A 9032-nucleotide genomic window follows, 5' to 3' on the forward strand; every position below is an offset into this window, starting at 1 on the left:
TGATGAAGTAGCTTTTACCCACAAAAGATTATGCCCTAATAAATCTGTTAGGGTACATCTACACTGCAAAGCTATTTCAGGATACCGGAACTTCGAAATATCCCAAAATTGCTATTCCACATCTTGACAGCATGCCCGTTATTTTGAAATAGATTTATAAAAATAGATAAAATAGATAGAATTCCTCAAGGGGAATTTTGGAATAGTGCCTTATTTCAAAATTTACTCAAAATAAACTACGCAATTTGCGTAGCACAAATAGCATACATTATTTGGAGATAAAGGTGCTGTGTAGATGCACCCTATGTTTCTAACATGCTACAGGACTCCTCATTGTTTTTACTCTTTTGTGATATTTCTTAAGAGAAAATAGAAAAGAAGGGGAAAGACATGTAGCCTTGCCAAGCCCACACATTAAAAAAATCATAAGATGGACATAAATCATGAGATTTTTTTAAAACACATGTTGGTTGTGTTTTATTTGCTTTCTGACAGTAGACATATTAGCGTTTTACAAACTTTTTTCCCACCTTCATGAAGGCTAGAAACTTTTTTAAAGTAATATCTGAGATTCTTAAAGTCCCCGCTTTTTGATTTATTAGATTGTGAGAAAGATACAAAATATCAGAAGAACTGATAGTTGAAGTAATAGAACTATGGAACCCAGTGGTGGTGGTGTTTTTTGTTTTGTTTTGTTTTGTTTTGTTTTGTTTTGTTTTGTTTTGTTTTGTTTTTTGTTAAAAAAAAAAGGGTGCCGGTACTCCAGGGGAAAAGTTGTTGAGTGCTGTCTGGAGGTGCTGGTACTGCATACTGGGCAGTACTGTCGCAAAAAAGCACTGATGGAACCTATGCAATGGTTTGTGTAGAGCTAAGAGGGCCACAGGTGGGCCATTTGGAAATATTTGGAAAAGGGCAAATATTGTGCCCATCTATAAAAAGGGGAATAAGAACAACCCAGGAAACTACAGACCGGTCAGTTTAACGTCTGTCCCAGGGAAGATAATGGAGCAGGTAATTAAGGAAATCATATGCAAACACTTGGAAGGTAATAAAGTGATAGGGAATAGCCAGCATGGGTTTGTGAAGAACAAGTCATGCCAAACTAATCTGATAGCTTTCTTTGATAAGATAACGAGTCTTGTGGATAAGGGAGAAGCGGTGGATGTCATATACCTAGACTTTAGTAAGGCATTTGATACGGTCTCGCATGATATTCTTATTGATAAACTAGGCAAATATAACTTAGATAGGGGCACGATAAGGTGGGTGCATAATTGGCTGGATAACCATAGTCAGAGAGTTGTTGTTAACGGTTCTAAATCCTGCTGGAAAGGGATAACAAGTGGAGTTCCTCAAGGGTCTGTTTTGGGACCCGTACTGTTCAATATCTTCATCAATGATGTAGATATTGGGATAGAGAGTACGCTTATTAAGTTTGCAGATGATACCAAACTGGGTGGGGTTGCGACTTCTTTGGAGGATAGAGACATAATTCAAAATGACCTTAGCAAGTTAGAGAAATGGTCAGAGGTAAACAGGATGAGGTTTAATAAAGAGAAATGCAAAGTGCTCCACTTAGGAAGGAACAATCAGTTCCATACATACAAGATGGGAAGCGACTGTCTAGGAAGGAGCATGGCGGAAAGAGATCTAGGGGTCATAGTGGACCACAAGTTGAATATGAGTCAACAGTGTGATGCTGTTGCAAAAAAAGCAAATATGATTCTAGGTTGTATCAACAGGTGTGTTGTAAACAAAACTCGTGAAGTCATTCTGCCACTCTACTCTGCGCTCGTTAGGCCTCAGCTGGAGTACTGTGTCCAGTTCTGGGCGCCACATTTCAAGAAAGATGTGGAGAAATTGGAAAGGGTACAGAGAAGAGCGACAAGAATGATTAAAGGTTTAGAGAACATGACCTATGAAGCCAGGCTTCATGAACTGGGCTTGTTTAGTTTGGAAAAAAGAAGATTAAGGGGGGACATGATAATGGTTTTCAAATATCTAAAAGGGTGTCACAAGGAGGAAGGAGAAAATTTGTTCCTCTTGGTTTCTGAGGACAGGACAAGGAGTAATGGGCTTAACGTGCAGCAAGGGAGGTTTAGACTGAACATTAGGAAAAAATTCCTAACTGTCAGGGTGGTCAAATATTGGAATAAATTGCCAAGGGAGGTGGTGGAATCTCCCTCTCTGGAGATATTTAAGAACAGGTTAGATAGACATCTGTCAGGGATGGTGTAGACGGAGCTTGGTCTTGCCTTGAGGGCGGGGGGCTGGACTCGATGACCTCTTGAGGTCCCTTCCAGTCCTATTATTCTATGATTCTATGATTTAGAATTGGGTCTCTTTCACCCCCAAATATGTTGCTATTAGGTTGAACCTCTCTGGTCCAGGGAACCTTGGTGGCCCCAGAGACCCAGCGGCCTCACATTAGTGAAGCTCTGGCAGCCCCGGGTCTGTGGAGTCTGGCAGCTTTGGGGCAATGAAATCTAGCAGCCTTGGGGCTGGCCAAGGAGCCTGGCAATTTGCTGACAGATCCTGGGAGAGCCCGGAGTCTGTCAGCAGAGGGGTCAACCTCACTTGGTCTGGCAAGATTGCTGCTTCGAGACCAGTTGGGTCCTGAGGGTGCTGGACCAGGGAGATCCAACCTGTATGTACATTTCACAGGCCACTCAGGCTAGAACAAACAAGTCTTGCCCAGCATGAGTTAAAAAGGTATCTTTCTGGTCTTCTGGGAGAAACACATGGCCAAAACGAACTGCTAAATGTAGATCTTCTATTTACAAAGAACAGAATCTGCTTTAGCCAAGGCAATAACATAGTGCCTAAGAGTTCTCAAAATTTGGATCCACTGTGATAGGTAAAAACCAAGGGATTTTTTTTTCCATATTGAAATATATTCTCTGGGGTTTTGTGCAGCTCATTCCATGATAAAATCAATTTTTCTGATCACATGTCCTTGTTTGGTGAAGGCAGTTTAAAGTGTGATAAATTGTAACATGCCAAACTTTCTCCTCAGAGCATATTCTGTGGTTTCTGACTATGTAGGGTATATCTACACAGCAAAGTTATTTCGAAATAACAGCTGTTATTTCAAAATAACTGTACTAGTGTCTACACAAGCCCAACTGCTATTTTGAAATTAATTTGAAATAGCGGAGGGCTTATTTTGAAATTGGTAAACCTGATTCCACGAGGAATAGCGCCTATTTTGAAATTGCTATTTCGAAATAAGCGCTGTGTAGACTCTTATTTCGAAATAGAGAGCCTCCAGCCCTTCCCAGGGTGCCCTGCTGGCCACTCTGGCCCCAACCAGGAAAACTCCTCTCCTCCCCACCACCCCGGAGCCCTTAAAGGGGTAGAGTCTGGCCACAGTGCCTTTGCCAGCTCCAGGCCTGCCCGCCCAGAGCCAGTTTTTGCTGCCCCTGACCCAGTGGCCCCAGCATGAGCCAGGCAGCCAGTGCCAGCCAACCTTCCACCGCTTCCCGGGCCCAGTCCCCCAGCTCCCAGGAGCCTGCCAGGGGCTGGAGAAAGTGGGCACCTTCCTGGTCCAGTGTGGAAATCATGGACCAGATTAAGGTTTGGGGGGATGCCTCCAATGTCCATGATCTCTGCACTAGACAGAGGAACGTGTCTGTCTATGGCAGAATGGCTGCTAGCCTGGCCACCAAAGGCCACATCCGAACCCAGGAGCAGGTTCGGATGAAAATTAAGGAGCTGCGGCAGGCCTATGCCAGGGCCACAGGGGGCAGCTCCCAAACAGGGGCAGACCCAGAGAGCTGCCCTATTTTGACACCCTGGACCACATCCTGGGGGGGGGGGGGCAGGACAGTCTGTGCCCCCCAGGTGGTCATCGATCTTGGGGCAGAGAACCTTGACCAGGGCACGCAAGAGGAGCAGGAGGAGGGCCAGGAGCCGCAGGATCCCGGAGGGAGTGTGCTGCGCAGCCAGGACCCCCGAGCCATCCCAGCGGACCTGTCACCAGTGTCATCCAGAGAGGCAACAACATGTGAGTGCCATCACTGTCTCCTTATTGGTTGGGGGGGGGGGAGAGGAGAGGGAGACCAGAGACTGCACACGTGGGCCTTGCTGGCCATGGCTCATGCAGCAATCTGTGCAGGTACCATGCCACCCCTGGGCACAGGGCCCCATCTGGCTGCCACACAGAGGCTGTGTATGTATGAAGGCACATGATGTGCTCCTCATCCAGGGTTGGAAACAGCAGGATGCCCTCCCTCCACAAGCCCCCTCTACACAGAAGCAGGGGACATGTTCCGCCTCCCACAGACCCACACCACATACAGCACAGGTGCATGGGTAAACGCCCGGGCCAGCTCCCACTCCCAGGAATAGCAGAACATCCCAAACATGGCTTCTGTATTAGCACTTCGGCTCTAATGGTACAGAGACCTGTTGTCCTCGCCTTGCAGAGTGGGGGGGGAGGGGCGAGGCTGGGCTTCACCCACTGTGTGCCCAGGGATAACTGACCACTTCTCGTTTCACCAGCTGCGAGTGCATAGCGCACCATACCGCCAGGGACATCCTCCGGCACCCAGGCACTCAGCAGGCTGACCCATAACCAGGAGGAGTACCAGCAGCAGCACCTGGGGATACTGCGAGGCCTGCACCATACCCTGGACTACTGGGTGCACGAAGACCTGCAGTTCTGGCAGGAGAGCTGGCAGGAGCTGCTTGCTCAGGACCGTGCCATCTGCGACCACCTGCAGACTCTGGTGCAAAGATTGCTGCCTCCTGCCACTCCAGCTCTTGCTGCCTCCCCAGGTACTGCTCCTCCTCCCACTCCTGCTACCCCTTCCACTTCTTCCTTCCCCCCCTTCTCTTCTCCCACAGGGACACCCATGCCCCCGCACCTACAGTGCTGGGAGACAGGTGAGCCGACAAGACCCCCAACTCTGAGCTTCTCCTCCCCCTTCCAGCTCCCTCCTCCCAGGTTTACCCCTCCCCTCTCCCACTCTCTTGCCTTCATTCTCCCCCACACACCCCAGTTTTGTTCAATCAAGAGAGTTTGTTTTCTTCAACACGTGTCTTTATTGTACATCAGAAAGGGGGATTAGAGAGGGGCAAGTGGAAGGACGTGAGGGTGGAATGAGGCACACGCTCCCAGTGGGGCACACCAGGGAGACTTTAGTCATCCTCCGGGTGGAAGCTCTCTCACAGGGCCTCCTGGATACGGACAGTCCCCTGATGAACCCCCCCCCAGTTGGCAGCCGGGTAGGGCTGCATGTACAGGTCATCCAAGTGCTTGGCCTCTGCCATCCAGACAGGCAGGAAAGCCTCCCCCTTCCTCTGCACCACGTGCAGAATATTCTGCTCAGAGAGGTCCAGGCGGGTGAGGAAGCATCTAAAACGGGCCTCCAGCCAGCTGACGGTACCCTCAACCACAATGCAGGCCCTGCTCAGCCGGGCATTAAATGCCTGTCGGGGAGAGCGAGGTGTCCCGTGTAGGGCTTCATGAGCCAGGGTTGTAGGGGATAGGCCACATCCCCCACCAGGCACACAGGCATGTCCACGTCCCCAACCCTGATGTGGCAGTCGGCAAAGAAAGTCCCAGTGTGCAGCCTCTGGCAAACTGAGAAGTTGCAGTACACACATGCGTCGTGTGCTTTGCCGAACCAGCCATACACTGATGTCCACAAATTGGCCCCAGTGGTCAGACATAGCCTACATAATGATGGAAAAGTATCCCTTGCAGTTGATATAGAGGGAGGCCTGGTGTTCCAGGGCACAGATGGGGATGTGTCAATAGCCCCCCACAGTTGGGGAAGCCCAGGGCACCAAACTCCTCGATGACTGCATTGACATCAGCAAGGTGGATGACCTACGAAGAAGCACTCTATTGATGGCCTTGACCACCTGCACAGGGACACACAGAAGTGAGAATCACTGGGGTACCAATGTGGCTGACAGGGCTCCTTCCCTGCCCCATGCCCCCACTCCCCAGGAGCAACCCCCCTACAATCCTGGCCACTGCGGGCAGTCCTTAGTGTGGGAAGGACAGAACAAACTCTCCCGTGGAGGGGACTTGCACCCCCTCCCTCCCTTTTCCCTAGTGCCCTCCTGGCACAGTGGCTGGAGACTGCAATACCTGCATGAGCACTGCTCCGACAGTGGATCTCTCCACGCTGAACTGGTTCCCTACAGATCGGTAGCTTTCCAGCATGGAGAGCTTCCAGAGGGAGATGGCCACATGCTTCTGGAGGGAAATGACGGGCCTCATGTGCGTGTCCCATCATTGCAAAGCAGGGGCGAGCCAGTCGCAGAGCTCCATGAAGGTGTCATTCTTCATCCTAAAATTCTGGGTCCATTGTTGGTCTTCCCAGCACTCCAGGACGAGGTGGTCCCACCAGTTGCTGCTGGGTGTCCAGACTCCAGATGCGGTGGAGCACGCTGGCATCCAGGAGCTGCAACTGCTCCTCCACATGCCCCAGGAGGGTCCAGATGATGGCCTGGGGGTTGGGCTATAGCAGATGCTGGGAGGCAGCCTCCAGAAAGTGCTGTCAAGCTTGCAGCAGCACATCCAAAAGAAGCACCAGAGTGACCAGGGGCAGCTCCAGCTTCATGGTGAAGAGTGCTGTGGTGTCTCAAATAAGGGCAACCGGAGCACGCAGAGAAAAAAATGCTTTGCTGTCCCTGAGAACCGGCTGTCTGGGGGTCCCTTTAAGCACAGATAGCCTCAGGCAGCAGCCACACAAAGTAACTCCTGACCTGATGCCCTGCTGGAACCGGTTTCAGCTGGCCTTAAATGCAATTCAGCATCCAATCAGTGTGGATGTGCTATTTCGAAATAGCAAAACACTATTTCAAAATGCATTTTGTGTGTAGATGTGTTATTTCAAAATAAGATATTTTGAAATAACTATTTTGAAATAATGCTGTTGTTTAGACATATCCTTAGTTTATATAATGGATTTCATGGTGGTGTTAGGGTTACTGCTACGGTGTCCAACCAGTTCTGAAGCAGTAGCCACTATAGTGACTACTGCTATAGTGAACTAGCCACATAATTCTGAAAATGTAAAGAATTTTGAGAGAGACTCTCTGAACATACCAATTCTTGTCTCAATGTCAATAAAATGCTTCAACATTGCTTTTAATCAATAGAAATCATCACATTTCACAGAAATTCAATCAGGGGAACACTTGACGATTTTCTTTCACTGCTAAACCTCTGAAATCAGGCAAAAACTTTTCACTGACAGCACACCTGAACTCAACCTCCATATTTTCATCCAGTTGCCATGACCAATACTTTGACTTGATGTACGTCATCACAAAAAATGATGCTTCACGAAGTCAAGTTGAACCAAACCTGGAAAGTTTGGCAACTGCAGTTTTCAAAATAGCAAACTGATTCTGTTGCAAAAGTGCATCCCATATTGTCAAAACCAATTCATTTTTTGACTGATCGAGCTGGCTTTGAAGTGTGAGCATATCTTCTTCAAACAAATGTTTGTCCAAGCCACGCAAATTGACAAAGTCTTGAGAATTAGCAATGTTGAACTGAAATGCATTTTTCATTAATTGAAATGACAACATGAAGCTTTCAAAATCTGCAAAACGCTGGCTGAATTTCATTGCCAGGTTTTCAAGCCATCCCACAACGCAGACAATCAGGGTCATCACACTCAATTTCATGTAGCTTAGAACTGAACTCGTGAATGTGCCGGGCCATATCACAAATCAGCTTCTCCTTTCCCTGAAGTTTCAGATTGATTTTATTCAAATGACAAGTGATAGCAGTCAGGAACCACAAATCAAATTACCTCTGTTTATCTTCAATAGCAGAAAAGCTGGACAGCTTTTCTTTCTTGACAAGAAAGTAAAGTAAACCGTGCAAGAGCTGTTCAAGCACCTTTCACGACTCAGCCATTGTACAAAAATTCCACAAATTGTCAATGTTCAGAGCACTGCTGCAAAAGAAATTCATGATTTTGATCACAGTATCCATCAAATCTTTCAGACTATCTGTTGTGGACATCTGAGCACACAGATTTTCTTGATGCAAAATACAGTGTCATGAAAGCAATTTGCTGTTCATTTTATTAGATTGCAGATGCTCTTTCAGAAGAAAGACAAATCCAGAATTTTTTTCCCATCATAGCTGGTGCACCATCAGTAGCAACAGAAGCCAATTTTACTAAATCCAAGTTGAAATCATTTGAGACACTTTTGAAAGCACTGACTATATCAGATCCATGGGTACAATCTCTCAACCCACACACTGACAGAAGTTCTTCATGAATCTAGAAATATTCTGTTACCAAACAAATCCAGAGGATGAGCTGAACAGTATCACTTCACATGACTCATCCAGTGCCAATGAGTAGGCCAAACACTGATCAAATTTAGCAAGCAACTGCATTTTGAGATCAAATAGACAAATCTTTCAACCCGACGTGCAATTGTTTGGTGACTCAGCTGCAAATTTCAAGTGCTCTGCAAGATGTTATTTTGCATCTGTTCATTATGATTTTCAAGCAAGGTTTACATGACAGAAAGAATAATTTTCTTCACCATTTCTCCATCTAAAGATGGCTTCTTACTGGGAGCAAGTATCCACACTGCTCTAGAGCTGGCCAAAGTACCAGTTCAGATGAAGACAGAAACTGCTTCAAAAACCTACTGATGCTTTTCAAAATCCAATTTCAGCTGACCAATTTTATCAGCTTGCTTTTTGCTTCCAATAAGATACACTGGATCAAAATCACTGTGCTGCTCTTGGAAATGCCTTCTTACGTTGTCAGTCTTATTTGCCAGAATTGTTACACAACACAGCAAACACGTTGGCTTTTCATTCACCTCTAGGACGGCATAGTCCAATTCCCATTTCTCTTGAAATTTATGTTTGATGTCCTTCCAATCTTTGCTGCAACTTCTGCCAATGATTTGTTTTTTCAGCATTGTTTGAGTCAGTACTAGCACTTTCATCTGATTCAGAATTATACTTTCCAATAACAAACCTATCCATGGATGTGATTCCAGAAAAATGAATTAATATTGTTCCGTTTCAGCAC

This window comes from Pelodiscus sinensis, chromosome 7, assembly GCF_052426305.1.
Source record: "Pelodiscus sinensis isolate ZL-2025 chromosome 7, ASM5242630v1, whole genome shotgun sequence".
In the NCBI taxonomy this organism is placed as follows: Eukaryota; Metazoa; Chordata; order Testudines; family Trionychidae; genus Pelodiscus; species Pelodiscus sinensis.